The sequence below is a fragment of the Manis pentadactyla genome, chromosome 4, assembly GCF_030020395.1.
Source record: "Manis pentadactyla isolate mManPen7 chromosome 4, mManPen7.hap1, whole genome shotgun sequence".
NCBI lineage: Eukaryota > Metazoa > Chordata > Mammalia > Pholidota > Manidae > Manis > Manis pentadactyla.
In genome coordinates this window covers 109,960,591-109,980,469 of record NC_080022.1, presented here as the reverse complement: position 1 = coordinate 109,980,469, position 19,879 = coordinate 109,960,591, and positions in this window count along the sequence as shown.

Sequence of the window (19,879 nt, the reverse complement as noted above, 5' to 3'; positions counted from 1 at the left end):
CCAACACTGAGTCCCCACCCAGTATGGCACCATTCCCCAGAGTCTTTGGCCTGGTGGCAGGGTGATTACATCAGACCCCTTCCATGCTGGAAGGGGCAGTGCTTTGTTCTTACTGGAATACACACTTACTCTGAATACAGATTTCCCTTTCCTACATACAATGCTTTTGCCAAAACAACCTTTCATGGATTTACAGAATGCCTAACCCACCTTTCTGGTATTCCACACAGCATTGCTTCTGGTTATGAACTGAATTATGTACATTCATATGTTGACACCTAATCCCCCAATGTGATTTTATTTGGAGATAGAGTCTTTAAGGAGGTAACTATGTTTATATGAGATCATGTAGGCCTCGAATGCAATAGGACCGGTATCCTTATAAGGAAAACAAGATACCAGAGCTCGCTTGCCCTGTCTGCACACAGAGGAAAGGCCGTGTGAGAACACAAAGAAAAAATATCCTTTAGTAGGTCACAGAGAGAGGCTTAAGAACCCTCTGCCAGGCATTATGATTAGCACACATAATGTAGGGGGTGGGGGCACGGGGAAGGAAGTATAACACAGAGAAGACAAGTAGTGACTCTATAGCATCTTACTACACTGATGGACAGTGACTGTAATGGGGTATGTGGTTGGGACTTGATAATGCTGGAATCTAGTAACTACAATGTTGTTCAAGTAATTGTATATTAATGATACCAAAATAAAAGATAAAGTAAAAAAAAGAACCCTGTGCAACACTTAGATCTGGGCTTCTAGCCTCCACACTGTGAGAAAATAAATTTTTGTTGTTTAAGCCCCCCAATCTATGGTATTTTGTTATGGCAGCACAAGCAGACTAATACCCTTCTGATCAAGGAACTCACTTCACAGAATATCAAGTAGAGCAATGAGCCCGTGCTCATGGAATTCACTCGTCTTACCATGTTCCCTGCCATCCTGAAGCAGCTGGCTTGAGATACCAGCAGAAGGGCCTTTTGAAGACTCAGTTACAGTGCCACCTGGGCTGTGATATGTCAGAGCTGGGCAAGATTCTCCAGGAGGCTGCACATACTCTGAATCAGCATCCAGTATGTGGTGCTGTTTCTCCTATAGCCAGGATTCATGGGTTCAGGAATCAAAGGGTGGAAGTAGGAGTGACACCACTCACTATTACCTCTAGTGACCCAATAGCAAAACGTTTGCTTCTTGTCCCTGCAATCTTATGTTTTAATGGCCTAGAGGTCTTAGTTCCAAAAGGAGGAAAGTGTCTACCAGGAGACACAACGATTCCACTGAACTGGAAATTAAGACTGCCACCTGACCCCTTCTAGTCCCTCATGCATCTAAATCAAAGTTACTGTGTTGGTGTGGGTGACTGATCCTGACTACAAGGAGAAATTGGGAAGTAAGGAGGAGTATGTCTGGAACACAGGTGATCCCTTAGGGTGTCTTTTAGTATTATCATGCCTTATGGTCAAAGCCAATGGAAAACTACAACCCAATCCAATACCAAGGGCCCAGACACGTCAGGAATGAAGGTTTGGGTCATCTGGATAAGTAAAGAACCACAGTCAGCTGACGTGCTTGCTGAGGGCATAGGTGGAAGAAGATAGTTATAAGTACCCAGTACAGCCTTGTGACCAGTTACAGAAGCAAAGACTGTAATAGTCATGAAAATATCCTCCACATTTTATAAAGTATACGTGTGTGTGTGTCTAAAATATTTTTGTTTTCTATCCTCTCTTATTCCCTCATCATATCACATGAGATGTATTGACTTTCTATGATAGCATTTCAGTATTGTTAACTTTGCAGCATAGTATTTAAGCTACAGGACATGAAGGAGAAGTGTAAACATCACTCAGGAACTACACATCCTCTTCTGAGGAAAGAGTTGGTGCTTTTTGGTTGTGTTCTGAGTAGTTGTACCATGTTAGGCAAACGTATGAACTTGTTATCGTCTTTATGTGGAGATTAAGTATGGTTAAAGGAGATGCACATAGTTGTCAAGGTGACAAGGGGTGGACCCGTGATGGTCAACTTTATGTGTCAAGTTGGCTGGGCCATGGTGCCCAGATATTTCATCAAACATTTTTCTGGATGTTTCTGCGAAGTTGTTTTTTGGATGAGATTAACATTAAAATCAGTGAACTTTGTGCTAAGCAGGCTGCCCTCCATAGTGTGAGTAGTGTGGGATTAATATATAAATCAAGTATAGAAATCAAATGTATAATTATATATGACTTGATTATTTTTCCTGTAATTTCTGATAAGTGATCAGGAACAGAACAAACAAGACCAAAACAGTTTCTGTGACCTAATTGCCCTTGTTATTGTTTTAATATCTTGTAAGACGTCATGCCCCAGGAGACTGGAGTCTGCCGAGGATTAAGTTTAGAGTTAGTTAATGGTTGTCTATTAAGTCCCCACAAAGAATTCTATTGTTGTTAACATGTATTTGCTAAATAAATACAAAGGGTACCCTCTCAGCACCACTCTTCCTCTATTAAGCCTTGAGTCCCCTGGCTGGCCCTTTCAGATCTTCGGTATCTCACCACATCTCCTCCCTTATCTGTGGGTCAGAAGCAGGGAGGGACTGACAAGTGGTGCCCAAACAGGGACCCTTGAAACTCAGAGTAGGGAAGCTCCAAAGATCGTAGATCTGGTAAGACTCCCGGAAAAGTGTACGTAGGGAAAGGATCGAGACGTCAGGGACACTATAATGGGCCAACATGCAACTAAAGCAGATAAACCAGAGGATTACTTAAAATTACTCCATGCCCTCCTAAAAACCTCACGAGCAAAAACTTCTAAAAAGACTTTGCTCAACTTCACTAATACACTAAAAAACATTGTTACTGGTTGCCGCCACAAGGAACCCTCAGACTAGCTGATTGGTGTAATGTATTAAGAGATTTCAAAAAGGCTCACAGACAGGGAAACATTATCCCTGTACCTGTTTGGGTGGATCAATGACCCCTCAATGAAGAAAAACTGGCAGCCTTACACACATTAGTTCAACAGCAGCTTCAGTTAGATAGATTAGAATTTTCCACCAGTCAGTTAAATTCCCCTGTATTTGTTATAAAACAGAGTCCTGAAAATGGAAACTCTTACATTACGTAAGACAAATTAATGCAGTCCTTAAACCTATAGGTCCTTCACAAGAAGGCCTCCCTTCTCCAGCTATGATTATGAAAGACTGGGACATGGTTATCATTGATCTTAAAGATTGTTTTTTTTACAATTCCTTTAGCTGTGGCAGATAGGGAAAAGTTTGCTTCTACTGTACCCTCCATAAATTTACAATCTCCTTCAGAAGGATTCCAATAGAAAGTACTTCCTCAAGGAATGTTAAACAGTCCTACAATTTGTCAAAATTATGTGCACAGGGCTCTCTTGTCCTCTCCTGGCATGAGCCAGGAGCTGTCTGTCCTCTCACTGTATCTCTAAATAAAAACCTCCCCTTAGCTCTCCTACCTTGACTGTTTGCTAAGTTCATTTATCAGCTCCACAAACAAGAACCCTGGCGTCATCTTTGGGGGCTTGTCCAGGATAACTTGGGAGGTGAGTATCAGCATCCAAGCCTGCTTTTTCTTTCACTGTCCTTATAGAAAGAAGCAGTCTATGGCACACAGCATTGGACACTCGTCAGCCACTAAAATGGGATTAGCCCTGCTGCCAATCTCAAAGTCTTGAGTGACAGGCTTCCCTGCATCTCCCTCAGTGGATCCCCCATTTTCCTTGGGAGCTGGGAAAGTCTCCTGAGTATGTAAGATAAATTCTAGCCAAAATAAGCAGGTGACGAGAGGCAACAAAGGGCCAGGCAGTTTATTTGAGCGCAATTTCCAGGTGATGTTCCTCGGTCTGGCTATCACAGGCTGGGGAAGTCACATCCAGTAGGGAAGGAGAGGAGTTTTTAAGAGAACAGGGAAGTGAGGGGGAAGTGGGCTACACTAGGGCTAGGTGGGGAATTTTTATTGGTTCAGGGTCGGGTGATGGACAGCCAGAGGTCTCCTTCTTCCAGATGGAGGAAGTCTGCATCCAGGGTTTGTCTGCACGTCAGGGGACTGGAATCCCGGAAGAGCTGTCCATTCCTTCCTTATATGGCACAGAGCTATTTGGTGCTGTCTTTGTTCTGTTTGCACTGTTGTCACTTTCCTCCCTCCAGTGCCTCCAGCCTTACAGAGTAGAGGCCAGGATTCCCTTTCAGAGGCATCTCCTTGGATGCGGGGGACTGAGGAAAGCCATGGGCAACTGCGAGTGTCTAGGTTTAGGCTACACTTCAGTGGGTTCTCAAAGGTCTGCATGTCTGGAATCAGACCCCAACAGCCCAACTGGGTATCCATGAGGAGTGTCTGTCTCTGTTTCTGTCTCTGTGACTTCCAGCCTGCTTCTTCAGGCTGCCCTGGCCTCTGAGTGAGACAGGGGATGTTCCTAACTCTCCTAACTTCATCAGTTTCACGGAACCTGATGCCCACCACTACAAGGTAAGAGATTGCTCTTATTCCTGACTAAATGCTGTAATCTTTATCTCATAAAATGTTTCTGAGCATAGGTTAGCCACTTAAAAGACAATTAACATTGGCTACCAGTCTTAAGTCTCTGATTAGAAAGGCTTGGCCCCTGAGAGAAGTATACAGTATAATAAGATTATGCAGCTAAATATATTTTGATGCAAAGAAGGGAAATGGTCAAAAATCCCATAGACTACAATATGGAACTAGTTTTCTAAATTGTTTTGGTGGAAATATATTCTTATTGAGTTCATTATCTTCAAAAATTGGGAGATTTTTAAACTGGACTCCCTGAAATGGAAGAAATTTATCTTCTGAAATATAGCCTGGCTTTAAATGACAGGTGCTAGAATTGTACTTACATTCCATTTTCAGCCCGCTAGACACACACTGTCCCTATCAGTTCAGAGCCTTCATCAGCCCTGTTAGTCTGGGGCCATCTAAACCTTAACCCAGTTATGTAAACTACTCACCCTTAGAGTGTATTCTTGAAAATTGAGATACCTTTAGTCAAGTAAGCTAAAAAGAAGGCAATTGAATATTAGTAACTCAAATCTTTGTATCAGTTTATCTGTCTGTGTATATGTTTTTTTATGAAAAGTGTTGCCAACTGTAGTTATTACATCTCAATCTGTATGTTTGTGTGTCTAAGTGTGTAAATGAAAAATATTTTTCTACCTCTGGATAGTATTAATAAAAATTGATTTAAAGACAAGCACTTGTAAAAATTGGGCATTCTAAAACTTCCAGAAAATTCTAATAAAAGATACTAAGCATTAATGCTAATTTAAGTTAAACTGAAATGGATGTCCTTATGGTTATCAGCTGCCTAAGTTTACCTAAAGTTATCGAAGTTGATGTTATATGTTAAATCTTTCAAGAAAAAATGCTTAAAGAGAGGCTTGACTTTGTCTATTGTTTAGTAAAAGTTTTGTGGGCAGAGTTGTTAGGAGTAAGTGAACTAAATAAGTGTAGCAAATAAACATCTTAGTAATAGTGTGTTAATATATGACAGTGTGTTGCAGTGTGTATACCTACAAACAGCCTGAGAATCTTTGTAGTAACCTAAAACCTTAAAGTTTTGCTAAGTTAAGTAGACATATTTTGTGCTTAGAGATTATGCTGTAAAGCACATGGTTCCGGGAATTATAAAGTGTGTTCATAAATTTGTTAATCTAAAGAATGCTAGTGCAATGGTTTACAATAGCCCACTTCTCAGTGTTCACTGAAAATTAAAGTTCCTAATGGTTTTAAGGTCTAATTAAAGCTACTTAAAGAAGAAAACATCTCTACTTGCTAAAAGAGATGAGTGTTTTAATAAGAGAAAGTACAAAGAATGGAAATTCATTTTGTTGAGGGTAAAAGAAGGTAATTGTTTGGAAGTACAGCTGTTTATTTAAAGAGGGAGAACACTGAATGTAAAAGGAAAGTTGTAGAAAGCTTGTGGAAAAATTAATTTAGTCATGTGAAATTATGTGAAATTAAAGCAAAAGAGTCTCAATATCAAGTACACAGCAAAATTGGAATTTTGTTTTCAGTTAATAAGACAAAGTTTTCTTAAACTGTCAGTCTGCTCTTAATGTTGAAAGATTGTAAAAGGCTTTCTAATTGTTTTATCAAAATAGTTTCTCATGCTTAAAGTCTCAATGAATTGTCTGAGTATTTTAGAAAATGAGATCTTAACATTAAAGGACTAAAAGTTAAACTTTGCTAACAACTGTGTAAACTTCTGTATCTGCCTTTGAAATATTTTGTTGTCATTTTAGTTCAATGGATAAGTATTGCTTCATGGCAACCTATAATCTTATTTAAGCAAATGCCAAAGAAACCTTCTTCTGACAACTTTCCAAAATCAAATTCAAAAAGGTGCTTTTATCTTTAGTTAACTCTGATATTTTCCAGAGGGCCCCTGGAACATGTCAGAGGAAATTTTTCTCCTCATCAGGGAAAATATTTGGCTAATTTGGCTTATTTATATGATATATATTTACCTAGAAAGCACTGTCAAAGGGAATGATGCTAAACTTTGTTACGGAATGTTTTATGTTACAGAAATATCCAAATTTTCTTATGTCAACTGTCTTATAGTAGGCTCTCATAAGGCTTTAACCACTGTCATTTGTAAGTCTTTTGTCATTTATAGTCACTGTTTTATTACTCCTAAACTGGTAAAAAAGTAGATTTCAGCAGAACAGGTATTGGTTACATAAGATTAAGTAAACTAAGGGATATGATTTTGTGGCTTTTTGTTTCAAATGTTGCTGTTAAAGTGTTTTAAGCTTTTTCTCTTAAGCTGACTGACAACAGTTTTGTAAATGACAATACCTTTATAAGCAGAATTGTGTAAGATAAATTTTAGCCAAAATAAGCAGGCGAAGAGAGGCAACAAAGGGCCATGTAGTTTATTTGAATGCCACTCCCGGGTGATGTTCCCCAGTCTGAAACACAGGCCAGGGAAGTCACACCTGGTCAGGGAGGTGGGGGCTTATAAGGGATTAGGAGGGGGAGGAGTGGGCAAGCTATCCTAGGGGGCATGGAGAGGTATGATTGGCTAAAGGTGATATAATAGACAACTAAAACTTTTTTTCCTTCCAAGAGGGAGGAGGCTGACATCTGGGTCTTAGTCGGCACATCAGAAGGAGGGAATTCAGGAGGAGCTGTCCCCTTTCCATATAAGGCATGGACTTTGGGGTCTGGTCTGTTCTCCCCCTATGGCATCTCTCTGTTCTGTTTGCATGTCCTTGTTTTTCCTTCCTCCAGCCTAACAAATTGAAAGATTTATCTTTCTCTCTACCTGACCCCTCAAGAATTTTAAAGCTTTCAGTATTTTTATATTTCATGGCAGTATGTTTATTTGCATATGTTCAATAAGAATCTGCTTTCCTTGTAAGTGGACCAATTAAAAACACAGATTACATTACCAAGGCTTTGACTGGAATGTCATACCTGAGAGACACGTGCATAAACTCAGCTATGAAAAGCTTTAAGGAACTAAGGTTGACTTTATAAAGCCAGCAACACCCTTTGGAAGAATTGGCCTGGTACCTTGCTTACAGGGTTCCCAGCAGCCTTACCAGGTGAGTAAGGAAGGTCTCTTCCTGGTAGGTGCAGGAACCTCAGGATGTCTTGGGAACCTCAAGAAGAGAGGAATTCACCCAAATATACAGGTACTGCAGGCAAAACCTGATGTCAAATCTGGCTTGGCTTTCTGGCCTTGAGAGGCCTTTAAAAGTCCAATCTGAAATTCCTTACAAAAAGTTCCAGCAAAGCACATATAAAAGATCCTATGTAATCAATTGCTCTTCTTGCTGCACTTATGCAAATAGTCAAGCCAAGTGTTAATTATTTTCTTAATCTAGTTACTTCTAATAAAAATGAGGGTGATTTTAGAGAAAAGTATTGTTTCAATAATGCACCTTATTTATACTAAATCCTAATACTAGTCATTGGGATGTAGACTAGATCCAGAATTCTAGTTTCCCCAAAATATCTAGCTATGATTCTCCAGATGTTTTAGTTTGCTCCCATCATTTCAATTAAAATTTTACTGTTTCTAGTCCTCATATTCATCCATACATTCTTAATCCTGTCAAGTTGCTCCAAAAAGGAAAATCCAACTCCAAATATTGCTACTTAACCTAATAACATGATTTGTCCTCTTGCCTAGAAGCCATAAAACTGCAAATAGTAATAGAAGTGGAACCCAGAATAGAAGGACCAGTATCCCAAGGCCCTCTCACAGACCACTGATGGAGACCTAACTGCACCCTTTATGCTCCCCCTCTCAGCATGAAGCAGTCAGAGCTGTTGTCACCTCTTTTCCCTAGCAGCAGCTAGGGTCTCTATCTGTAGAGGGGGGAATGAGACAGGGACCATGATCTTAGACAGAATAGGGTGAGGGCCTCCAGAAAAAGCAAGGCAGGATATCTGCAGTCAGAGCAATGTAACTACATGCAAGGAACCCCCCTACCAAAACTCTGTGTTAAAACATTAACCTCTAGAGTCATTCTTCAGTGAGATCAGTTAAAGCTCAAAAGGCCTCGAGCAACTTGGTCTGGAATGTTTGAGTGTTCTGCAAATAAAGAAGGGTATCGCAGCATAACCCGTGACTTCACTGTAAACAGCCCTAGCAAACAGACAACCACCTAGTCCACCTTAGGGGCAGGGCAGGTGGTACAAGTCTACACCCTAAGCCCTCTCTTCACATTATCAAAGCATATGTGGCGTGGGATGCATCCTTCCTGCTCTAATAGATTATCCTGGAAATAATCATGAAAGATTTCTCTGAGCTCTGCCATCTGACTGTGATGACAGCTTGAAGCTTTTAGATCTCACCTCTGTTGCAGTTGCAGCTGCATTCATCCTGATAGTTCCTGGGCTTGTCGGTGGAATGCAAAGAGAGATATCCAAGCTGGTCTGCGTATATAATAAGACAATGAATTTGGCTGTTTCTGTATTATCTGAACTCAATCAAGAGCTAGGAGAAGTGCGAGTTGCGGTGCTTCAGAATCGTGCTACTACAGACTGTCTGCTGTTAAAAGACCATATGGGATGTGAACAGTTTCTAGGATGTGTTGTTTTAATTTGTCTAATTTTTCTCAAACTATTCAAAATCAATTAGACAATATTCATCATATTATTGATGTTTCCACAAACGCCTGCGTTACCTAAGTGGTTTTCTTGGTTTCACTGGATATGGCCGGTAATTGTAGGTCTGCTTTTGTTATGTATCTGTGTTCCTGTTCTGTTAATGTGTGTATGTAATTAAATTCGTTTGTTAAAACCTATACATGCTTACATTACTCTACAAGAAGTTGCCAAATTATCTTCTCATATTTTCTTCCTTTGCTACTTCTACAGCTTTTCTTTTTCCTTCCTAAATACAGCCCTTTACTAGAATTTTTGCCTCATAATTAAAATTACTGTGTATTATAATCCTTCCAGCTGTTAAAGATACCTCAAGACAAGTGCTGGACATAGAAGCCACGGGGCATAAATCTGCAAAGAAGTAAGAAGCTAACCTTTTCAAAGAATATTGCTTCTCTCTCGCTTACCAACTTCACATCACCCTGTATGGCGCCGGAAGATGGCTGGTTAGCCAGAGATGGTTAAGATTCCTCAAGGGAGGAACAACCTAAGACAGGCCAGTCGCAGGGGGGCCATCAGGTGAGAAATTGGGGGTCAACAGAGGTGAGGCTTAGAACCTCACCCCCTCAGTTTTTTTTTTGTTTTTTTTTAATTGAAGGGTAGTTGAAACACAGTATTACATTACATTAGTTTCAGGTGTACAACACAGTGATTAAACATTTATATACATGATAATTCTAGGTACCAGCTATCACCATACCAAGTTGTTACAATATTTTGACTATATTCCTTATGCTATACATTACATCCCGGTTACTTATTCATTTTACAATTGGAAGTGTGTTTATATATATATATATATATTTTTGTGAGGGCATCTCTCATATTTATTGATCAAATAGTTGTTAACAACAATAAAATTTTGTATAGGGGGGTCAATACTCATTGCACAATCATTAATCCACCCCAAGCCTAATTTTCGTCAGTCTCCAATCTTCTGATGCATAACGAACAAGTTCTTACATGGAGTACAAATTCTTACATAGTGAATAAGTTACATGGTGAACAGTGCAAGGGCAGTCATCTCAGAAGCTTTCAGTTTTGTTCATGCATTATGAACTATAAACAGTTCAAATATGAATATTCATTTGATTTTTAAACTTGATTTATATGTGGATACCACATTTCTCTCTTTATTATTATTATTTTTAATAAAATGCTGAAGTGGTAGGTAGATAAGAGATAAAGGTAGAAAACAGAGTTTAGTGTTGTAAGAAAGCAAATGTAGATGATCAGGTGTGTGCCTGTAGACTATGTGTTAATCCGAGCTAGACAAGGGCAATAAACATCCATGTATGCAGAAGATTTCTCTCAGAACATGAGGGGGGAGGTTCTAAGCCTCACCTCTGCTGCTCCCCATTTTCTCACCAGATGGCCCCCTGCGACTGTGCCTCTCTTAGGTTGTTCCTCCCTTGAGGAATCTTACCCATCTCTGGCTAACCAGTCATCTTCCAGGGCCATACACGGAAATGTAAAGTTGGTAAGTGAGAGAGAAGCCTTATTGTTTGAAAAGGTTAGCTTTTTACTTCTTTGCATATTTATGCCCTGTGGCTTCTATGCCCAGCATTTGTCTTGAGGTGTCTTTACCACTTGGAAGAATTATGATACTCGGTAAATTCGACATGTGGCACGAGTTCTATTTAAAGGTTGTAATTAGGTAGGAAGAAGAAAAGCTATAGAAGTAGCAGGCAGAAGAAAACCTGGGAAGATTGATTATTCTTTTGACATATCTTCTTGTAGAGTAACTTCAGCATGGATAGGTTTTAAACTACTAATTAAATTGTGCGCACACATTAACATAACAGGAATATAGTTACATAACCAAAGCATACCTGTAATTACCAGCCATCTCCAGTGAAACCAAGAAAACCAGTTAGGCACCTTAGACATTTGTGAAAACTTATCTATGATATGGTGGATATTGTCCAACTGAACTTGAACAGTCTGAGAGAATTCAGATAAATTAGAACAGCCCATTCCTGGGGACTGTTCACATCCCATATGTTCTTTTAACAGTAAATAGTCTGTGGTTGTAAGATTTTGGAGTGCTACAATTTGCACTTCTCCTAATTCTTGGTTGAGTTCCAACAGTATAGATCCAGTCAAATTTGTTGTTTTACTGTATGCACAGGCCAGCTTAGATATCTCCTTCATCATTCCCATGGTAAGTCCAGGAACTGGTGGGATGAGTGCATCTACACCTGTGGCAGTGCGTGGATCTTTTTTGGGTTTTTTTTTTTTTTTTTTGCTGATCATCTTCTGTCATGAGTCTTCCTGAGAGTGCTGATGTTGGAAGTTCTTTTTCATATCGTATCTTAGTTCATTTTCGGGGAAGCCAAATTAGGCTTTGATCCTCTGTATAAACACAAACAGACCCTTTGCCTCCACTTTTATATGCCCTTTATATCATTGTGTAGAACTCATTGGAGGTCACCACACAGGAAATGCTTTTTTTTTTTTTATCATTAATCTACACTTACATGACGAATACTTTGTTTACTAGGCTCTCCCCTATACCAGGTCCCCCCTATATACTCCTTTACAGTCACTGTCCATCAGCGTAGCAAAATGTTGTAGAATCACTACTTGTCTTCTCTGTGTTGTACAGCCCTCCCCTTTCTCCCACCCCACTATGGATGCTAATATTAATACCCCTCTTTTTCTCCCCCGCCCTTATCCCTCCCTACCCACCCATCCTCCCCAGTCACTTTCCCTTTGGTACCTGTTAGTCCATTCTTGAATTCTGTGATTCTGCTGCTGTTTTGCTCCTTCAGTTTTTCCTTTGTTCTTATATTTCACAGATGAGTGAAATCATTTGGTATTTCTCTTTCTCTGCTTGGCTTGTTTCACTGAGCATAATACCCTCCAGCTCCATCCATGTTGCTGCAAATGGTAGGATTTGCCCTTTTCTTATGGCTGAGTAGTATTCCATTGTGTATATGTAAAACATCTTCTTTATCCATTCATCTATCGATGGACATTTAGGTTGCTTCCAATTCTTGCCTATTGTAAATAGTGCTGCGATAAACACAGGGGTGCACTGGTCTTTCTCATACTTGATTGCTGCATTCTTAGGGTAAATTCCTAGGAGTGCAATTCCTGGGTCAAATGGTATGTCTGTTTTGAGCATTTTGATGTACCTCCATACTGCTTTCCACAATGGTTGAACTAATTTACATTCCCACCAGCAGTGTAGGAGGGTTCCCCTTTCTCCACAGCCTTGCCAACATTTGTTGTTCTTTGTCTTTTGGATGGCAGCCATCCTTACTGGTGTGAGGTGATACCTCATTGTAGTTTTAATTTGCATTTCTCTGATAATTAGCGATGTGGAGCATCTTTTCATGAGTCTGTTGGCCATCTGTATTTCTTTTTTGGAGAACCGTCTGTTCAGTTCCTTTGCCCATTTTTTAATTGGGATATTTGTTTTTTGTTTGTTGAGGCGTGTGAGCTCTTTATATATTCTGGACGTCAGGCCTTTATCGGATGTTTCATTTTCAAATATATTCTTCCATACTGTAGGGTTCCTTTTTGTTCTATTGATGGTGTCTTTTGCTGTACAGAAGCTTTTCAGTTTAATATAGTCCCACTTGTTCATTTTTGCTGTTGTTTTCCTTGCCCGGGGAGATATGTTCAAGAAGAGGTCACTCGTGTTTATGTCTAAGAGGATTTTGCCTATGTTTTCTTCCAAGAGTTTAATGGTTTCGTGACTTACATTCAGGTCTTTGATCCATTTTGAGTTTACTTTTGTATATGGGGTTAGACAATGGTCCAGTTTCATTCTCCTACATGTAGCTGTCCAGTTTTGCCAGCACCATCTGTTGAAGAGACTGTCATTTCGCCATTGTATGTCCATGGCTCCTTTATCAAATATTAATTGACCATATATGTCTGGGTTAATGCCTGGATTGTCTAGTCTGTTCCATTGGTCTGTGGCTCTGTTCTTGTGCCAGTACCAAATTGTCTTGATTACTATGGCTTTATAATAGAGCTTGAAGTTGGGGAGTGAGATCCCCCCTACTTTATTCTTCTTTCTCAGGATTCCTTTGGCTATTCAGGGTCTTTGGTGGTTCCATATGAATTTTTGAATTATTTGTTCCAGTTCATTGAAGAATGTTGCTGGTAGTTTCATAGGGATTGCATCAAATCTGTATATTGCTTTGGGCAGGATGGCCATTTTGACGATATTAATTCTTCCTAGCCATGAGCATGGGATGCGTTTCCATCTGTTAGTGTCCCCTTTAATTTCTCTTAGGAGTGACTTGTAGTTTTCAGAGTATAAGTCTTTCACTTCTTTGGTTAGGTTTATTCCTAGGTATTTTTATTTTTTGATGCAATTGTGAATGGAGTTGTTTTCCTGATTTCTCCTTCTGTTGGTTCATTGTTGGTGTATAGGAAAGCCACAGACTTCTGTGTGTTGATTTTGTATCCTGCAACTTTGCTGTATTCCGATATCAGTTCTAGTAGTTCTGGGGTGGAGTCTTTAGGGTTTTTTATGTACAGTATCATGTCATCTGCAAATAGTGACAGTTTAACTTCTTCTTTGCCAATCTGGATTCCTTGTATTTTTTTGTTTTGTCTGATTGCCTTGGCTAGGACCTCCAGTACTATGTTAAATAACAGTGGGGAGAGTTGTCATCCCTGTCTAGTTCCCGATCTCAGCAGAAATGCTTTCAGCTTCTCGCTGTTCAATATAATGTTGGCTGTGGGTTTTTCATAGATGGCCTTTATTATGTTGAGGTACTTGCCCTCTATTCCCATTTTGCTGAGAGTTTTTATCATGAATGGATGTTGATCTTTTTCAAATGCTTTTTCAGCATCTATGGAGATGATCATGTGGTTTTTGTCTTTCTTTTTGTTGATGTGGTGGATGATATTGATGGACTTTCGAATGTTGTGCCATCCTTGCATCCCTGGGATGAATCCCACTTGGTCATGGTGTACGATCGTTTTGATGTATTTTTGAATTCGGTTTGCTAAAATTTTGTTGAGTATTTTTGCGTCTATGTTCATCAGGGATATTGGTCTGTAGTTTTCTTTTTTGGTGGTGTCTTTGCCTGGTTTTGGTATTAGGGTGATGTTAGCTTCATAGAATGAGTTTGGTTGTATCCCCTCCTCTTCTATTTCTTGGAAAACTTTAAGGAGAATGGATATTATGTCTTCCCTGTATGTCTGATAAAATTCCGAGGTAAATCCATCTGGCCCGGGGGTTTTGTTCTTTGGTAGTTTTTTGATTACCGCTTCAATTTCGTTGCTGGTAATTGGTCTGTTTAGATTTTCTGTTTCTTTTTGGGTCAGTCTTGGAAGGTTGTATTTTTCTAGGAAGTTGTCCATTTCTCCTAGGTTTCCCAGCTTGTTAGCATATAGGTTTTCATAGTAGTCTCTAATAATTCTTTGTATTTCTGCGGGGTCCATCGTGATTTTTCCTTTCTCGTTTCTGATTCTGTTGATTTGTGTTGACTCTCTTTTCCTCTTAATAAGTCTGGCTAGAGGCTTATCTATTTTGTTTATTTTCTCGAAGAACAAGCTCTTGGTTTTATTGATTTTTGCTATTGTTTTATTCTTCTCAATTTTATTTATTTCTTCTCTGATCTTTATTATGTCCCTCCTTCTGCTGACCTTAGGCCTCATTTGTTCTTCTTTTTCCAATTTCGATAGTTGTGACATTAGACCGTTCATTTGAGCTTGTTCTTCTTTTTTTAAATATGCTTGGATTGCTATATACTTTCCTTTTAAGACTGCTTTTGCTGTGTCCCACAGAAGTTGGGGCTTAGTGTTGTTGTTGTCATTTGTTTCCATATATTGCTGGATCTCCATTTTGATTTGGTCATTGATCCATTGATTATTTAGGAGCATGTTGTTCAGCCTCCATGTGTTTGTGAGCCTTTTTGCTTTCTTTGAACAGTTTATTTCTAGTTTAATGCCTTTGTGGTCTGAAAAGTTGGTTGGTAGGATTTCAATCTTTTGGAATTTACTGAGGCTCTTTTTGTGTCCTAGTATGTGGTCTATTCTGGAGAATGTTCCATGTGCACTTGAGAAGTGTGTATCCTGTTGCTTTTGGATGTAGAGTTCTGTAGATGTCTATTAGGTCCATCTGTTCTAGTGTGTTGTTCAGTGCCTCTGTGTCCTTACTTATTTTCTGTCTGGTGGATCTGTCCTTTGGAGTGAGTGGTGTGTTGAAGTCTCCCAGAATGAATGCATTGCATTCTATTTCCTCCTTTAGTGCTGTTAATATTTGTTTCAGGTATGTTGGTGCTCCTGTATTGGGTGCATATATATTTATAATGGTTATATCCTCTTGATGGACTGAGCCCTTTATCATTATGTAATGTCCTTCTTTGTCTTTTGTTACTTTCTTTATTTTGAAGTCTGTTTTGTCTGATACCAGAATTGCAACACCTGCTTTCTTCTCTCTGTTGTTTGCTTGAAATATCTTTTTCCATCCCTTGACTTTAAGTCTGTGCGTGTCTTTGGGTTTGAGATGAGTCTCTTGTAAGCAGCATATGGATGGATCTTGCTTTTTTATCCATTCTATTACTCTGTGTCTTTTGATTGGTGCATTCAGTCCATTTACATTTAGGGTGATTATTGAAAGGTATGAATTTATTGCCATTGCAGGCTTTAAGTTTGTGGTTACCAAAAGTTCATGGTTAGCTTCTTTACTATCTTACTGTCTAACTTAACTCGCTTATTGAGCTATTATAAACACAGTCTGATGATTCTTTATTTCTCTCCCTTCTTATTCCTCCTCCTCCCTTCTTCATATGTTGGGTGTTTTGTTCTGTGCTCTTTTTAGGAGTGCTCCCATCTAGACCAGTCCCTGTAGGATGCCCTGTAGAGGTGGTTTGTGGGAGGCAAATTCCCTCAACTTTTGCTTGTCTGGGAATTGTTTAATCCCTCCTTCATATTTAAATGATATTCGTGCTGGATACAGTAGTCTTGGTTCAAGGCCCTTCTGTTTCATTGCATTAAGTATATCATGCCATTCTCTTCTGGCCTGTAGGGTTTCTGTTGAGAAGTCTGATGATAGCCTGATGGGTTTTCCTTTGTAGGTAACCTTTTTTTTCTCTCTGGCTGCCTTTAATACTTTGTCCTTGTCTTTGATCTTTGCCATTTTAATTATTATGTGTCTTGGTGTTGCCCTCCTTGGATCCGTTGTCATGGGAGTTCTGTGTACCTCTGTGGTCTGAGAGGCCATTTCTTCCCCTAGTTTGGGGAAGTTTTCAGCAATTATTTCTTCAAAGACATTTTCTATCCCCTTTTCTCTCTCTACTTCTTCTGGTATACCTATAATTCGTATATTGTTCCTTTTCATTTGGTCACTCAGCTCTCTTAAAATTCTTTCATTCCTGAAGATCCTTTTATCTCTCTCTGCATCAGCTTCTCTGCGTTCCTGTTCTCTGTTTTCTCGTCCATTAATGGTCTCTTGCATCTCGTCCATTCTGTTTTGAAGTCCTTCCAGAGCTTGATTTTATTTCTGAATTCTCCTTCATTAGTTGTTGCATATTTCTCTGCAAGTCCATCAGCATGGTTATGACTTTTGTTTTGAATTCTTTTTCAGGAAGACTTGCTAAATCTATCTCCCCAGGTTCCCTCTCAGGGGAAGATGTAGCAGATGCCGAAGCTGTCTGGGTTAGTCTTGTCTGGATCATATTTTTTTGCCTTTTCATGTTGACAGGTGCTATTGACTGTCAGCTGGGAGGGCCAAACTTTTCAGTTGCTACTGGCCTTTCTTTAGTGGGACAATTGCGACCCCTAGTGGCTTGTGTTGGGTAATTGCGTGTAGACTGGGTCTTTGTGTCTTGCCTGGCTGGAAGGGAGAAATTTCCCTTTCTGTGGGCGGAGTTTGTCTCAGGCTGCTTCTCTGCTTTCGCAGCGCCCGGAGGGGTAATGGATGGGGGTGCTGCTTTTCTGTTTACCTCTGTGAGGGGTCTCAGAGCTGTTGTCCAGGGGGTTAGTGTGCCGGGTTTTCCCTGTAATTTCCAGCTGCTGTACTGTGACCTGGGTTGTTTCCATCAAGCTGTTAAGTCCCTGTCCCTTTAAGACTTTCAAAAAGCCCCCGCTTTTCTTTATCACAGGGGCATCAGCTTCGGCACCCGCTCAGAGGTCTTACTGCCCTATTCCCCCAGTATCCAGGGCCCTCCGCCCACGCACTGTGTCTGTGCTCTGGTGGGGGTGGCTGGGGCTGGGTGTTCAGCAGTCCTGGGCTCCGTCTCCCTCCCGCTCTGCCTATTCTTCTCCTGCCGGGAGCTGGGGGGAGGGTCGCGCGGGTTCCGCCAGGCCGGGGCTTGTATCTTACCCCTTTCACCAGTCGCTGGGTTCTCGCTGGTGTAGCTGCAGTCTGGCCACTGTCCTGCGTCTTCTGGTCTCTCTTTTAGGGCTAGTTGTGTTTGTTGTATTTTCAAAAGTATATATGTTTTTGGGAGGAGATTCCCACTGTCCTACTCACGCTGCCATGTTGGCTCCACCCCCCCCTTCAGTTTTGAGAGAAATCTTCTGCACCCGTGGATGTTTTGTTGCCCTTGTCTAGCTCGGATCAATACCTAGGCCATAAGGCACGGACCTGACCACCTACACTTGCCTTCTTACTGCACTAAACTCTACTTTTCATCTTTATATTACATCACAAGATTTAAAAAATAGATTATCTTTTATGAAAAAGTAAGCTGTGTTAAAAAGCTTTCTATTAGAAACTAATCTTTATTACATTTACCCACTACTTCAACATTTTATTTTAAAAACTAAGGGAGAAATGGGGGATTAATATATAAACCAAGTATAGAAATCAAATGTATAATCATATATGACTTGATTATTTTTCCTGTAATTCCTGATAAGTGATCAGGAACAGAACAAACAAGACCAAAACAGTTTCTGTGACCTAATTGCCCTTGCTATTGTTTCAATACCTTGTAAGACCTCACGCCCCAGGAGACTGGAGTCTGCCGAGGATTAAGTTTAGAGTTAGTTAATGGTTGTCTATTAAGTCCCCACAATGAATTCTATTGTTGTTAGCATGTATCTGCTCAATAAATACGAAGGGTGCCCTCTCAGCACCACTCTTGCGCTGTTATGCCTTGACTTCCCTGGCTGGTCCTTTCAGATCTTCCATGTCTAATCACGTCTCCTCCCTTATCTGCCGGTCACGCAGGGAGGGACCAACAGAGTAGGCGTGATCCAATCTCTTGAAGCTCCTAATAGAACCAAAAGACTGGCCTCCCCTAGCAAGAGTGAATCCTCCAGCAAGTTATGCACCCTCAGGTGCAATCTGAGTACCCAATCATTTAAACAACTACAACAATTTTTGCAGTTTTCACCATCACGTGCTTGGTAAAGCAAGGATTTCAATTATCCATTCCCATTTTCACTGAGACCACTGTTCTGTGGTGATAAGGATGTAATATTCTGTTTCTTTGTCTTTTTTCCATCCCCAGAGTATCATCGTCACTCTGCTAGTCCACATTTGACCACAGACGGGAAGCCCAGCATATCTATTAACTGCTTCTGGAAAATCTGACCAGACATAACCACAATCTCCAAACTGTACAGAGATTAGCATAGTAATTAAGGAGAAAGAGCCCCATTACAAAGACTCAACTAGAGCTATGGATGATAATTGTAAGTTTCAACTGGCCTGTACCAAGGTTTCTGATTGGCACTAAGCGTAGGGGCCTGTGTTGCTTCACAGGGATCTTTAAGGTGCTCATCATCCCCACCTAGTGGCCTCATAGAGCTTCTCATCCTCTGAAGGAATTCATGAAATGTCCTGAAGCCAGAAGTAGAAGAGAAGGGTTTCACAAAACGGAAGTGTAATTCCATGTGTGTCTAAATATAGAAATTGTAAGAGAAAGAATTTTCCCACTCTAACAACAAGATAAAGCTGGATGATCTACAAAATCATACGCATTTGGGGCCTCCCCTGAGAGCTGAGGTTGCAAGGCCACTGAGTACACTCAAGTCGACAGCATAAAACCTTCCAAGGAGGGACACACACATGAACCATTTCATCTCTGGCAGGTTATCGAAGGGAAAGACTGGCAGCCATAAAAGTTTTGAAGGGGAAAATAACTGACATTTTAACCATTTCTTAAAGGCCAAGTGTGGGCTATCACGACAGTTCACAGTCACTGAGAGGGCCATTATCAAAGCAGGTTTCTGCCCATTTCCTGTCTTTCCTCAAGCCTCCACCAAGGGTTCATAAAAAAAAAAAAAGAAAGAAAACAAAACAAAAAGAAAAAAAAGTGGTCTGGGCAAGAGACTCTCGAGGTTGCCTCAGTGTGCAGGTCTGCAGACCATGACCGGCCACCACGTCAGTAGAGGTACAAAACCTGGTCACTTCTCTCATATGAAACAAATGTCATCTACTGTCAATGTTGGAGCAAGAAACCCTGCCAGTCCGTGGTGCCAGATATGGGTCGGCTGCAGCTGAGGCTCGTCAGAAGCAAAAACTGTCTACTGCTGGAAAGGGGCAAGAGACTTGTTCTTACCCAAGTCTCCCCAGTATTGAAGGGCAGAGTTCCACTACTGCAAGAGGGAGGTGACAGACACACAGGGATGAGGCATGCATGGCCTCAGGTTTGGTACACAGTGCCTGTCTGAGTCTGGGGCTAGAACAGAGGGACTGGAACCTCCCCCTTCCACCATGAGCCTTGGACTAAGAAACAAACAGAAGCAGTCAAATCTACTGCCAGAGGAGAGGCAAGAGTGCAGCAAGAGACCCGTCTATGGTGTAG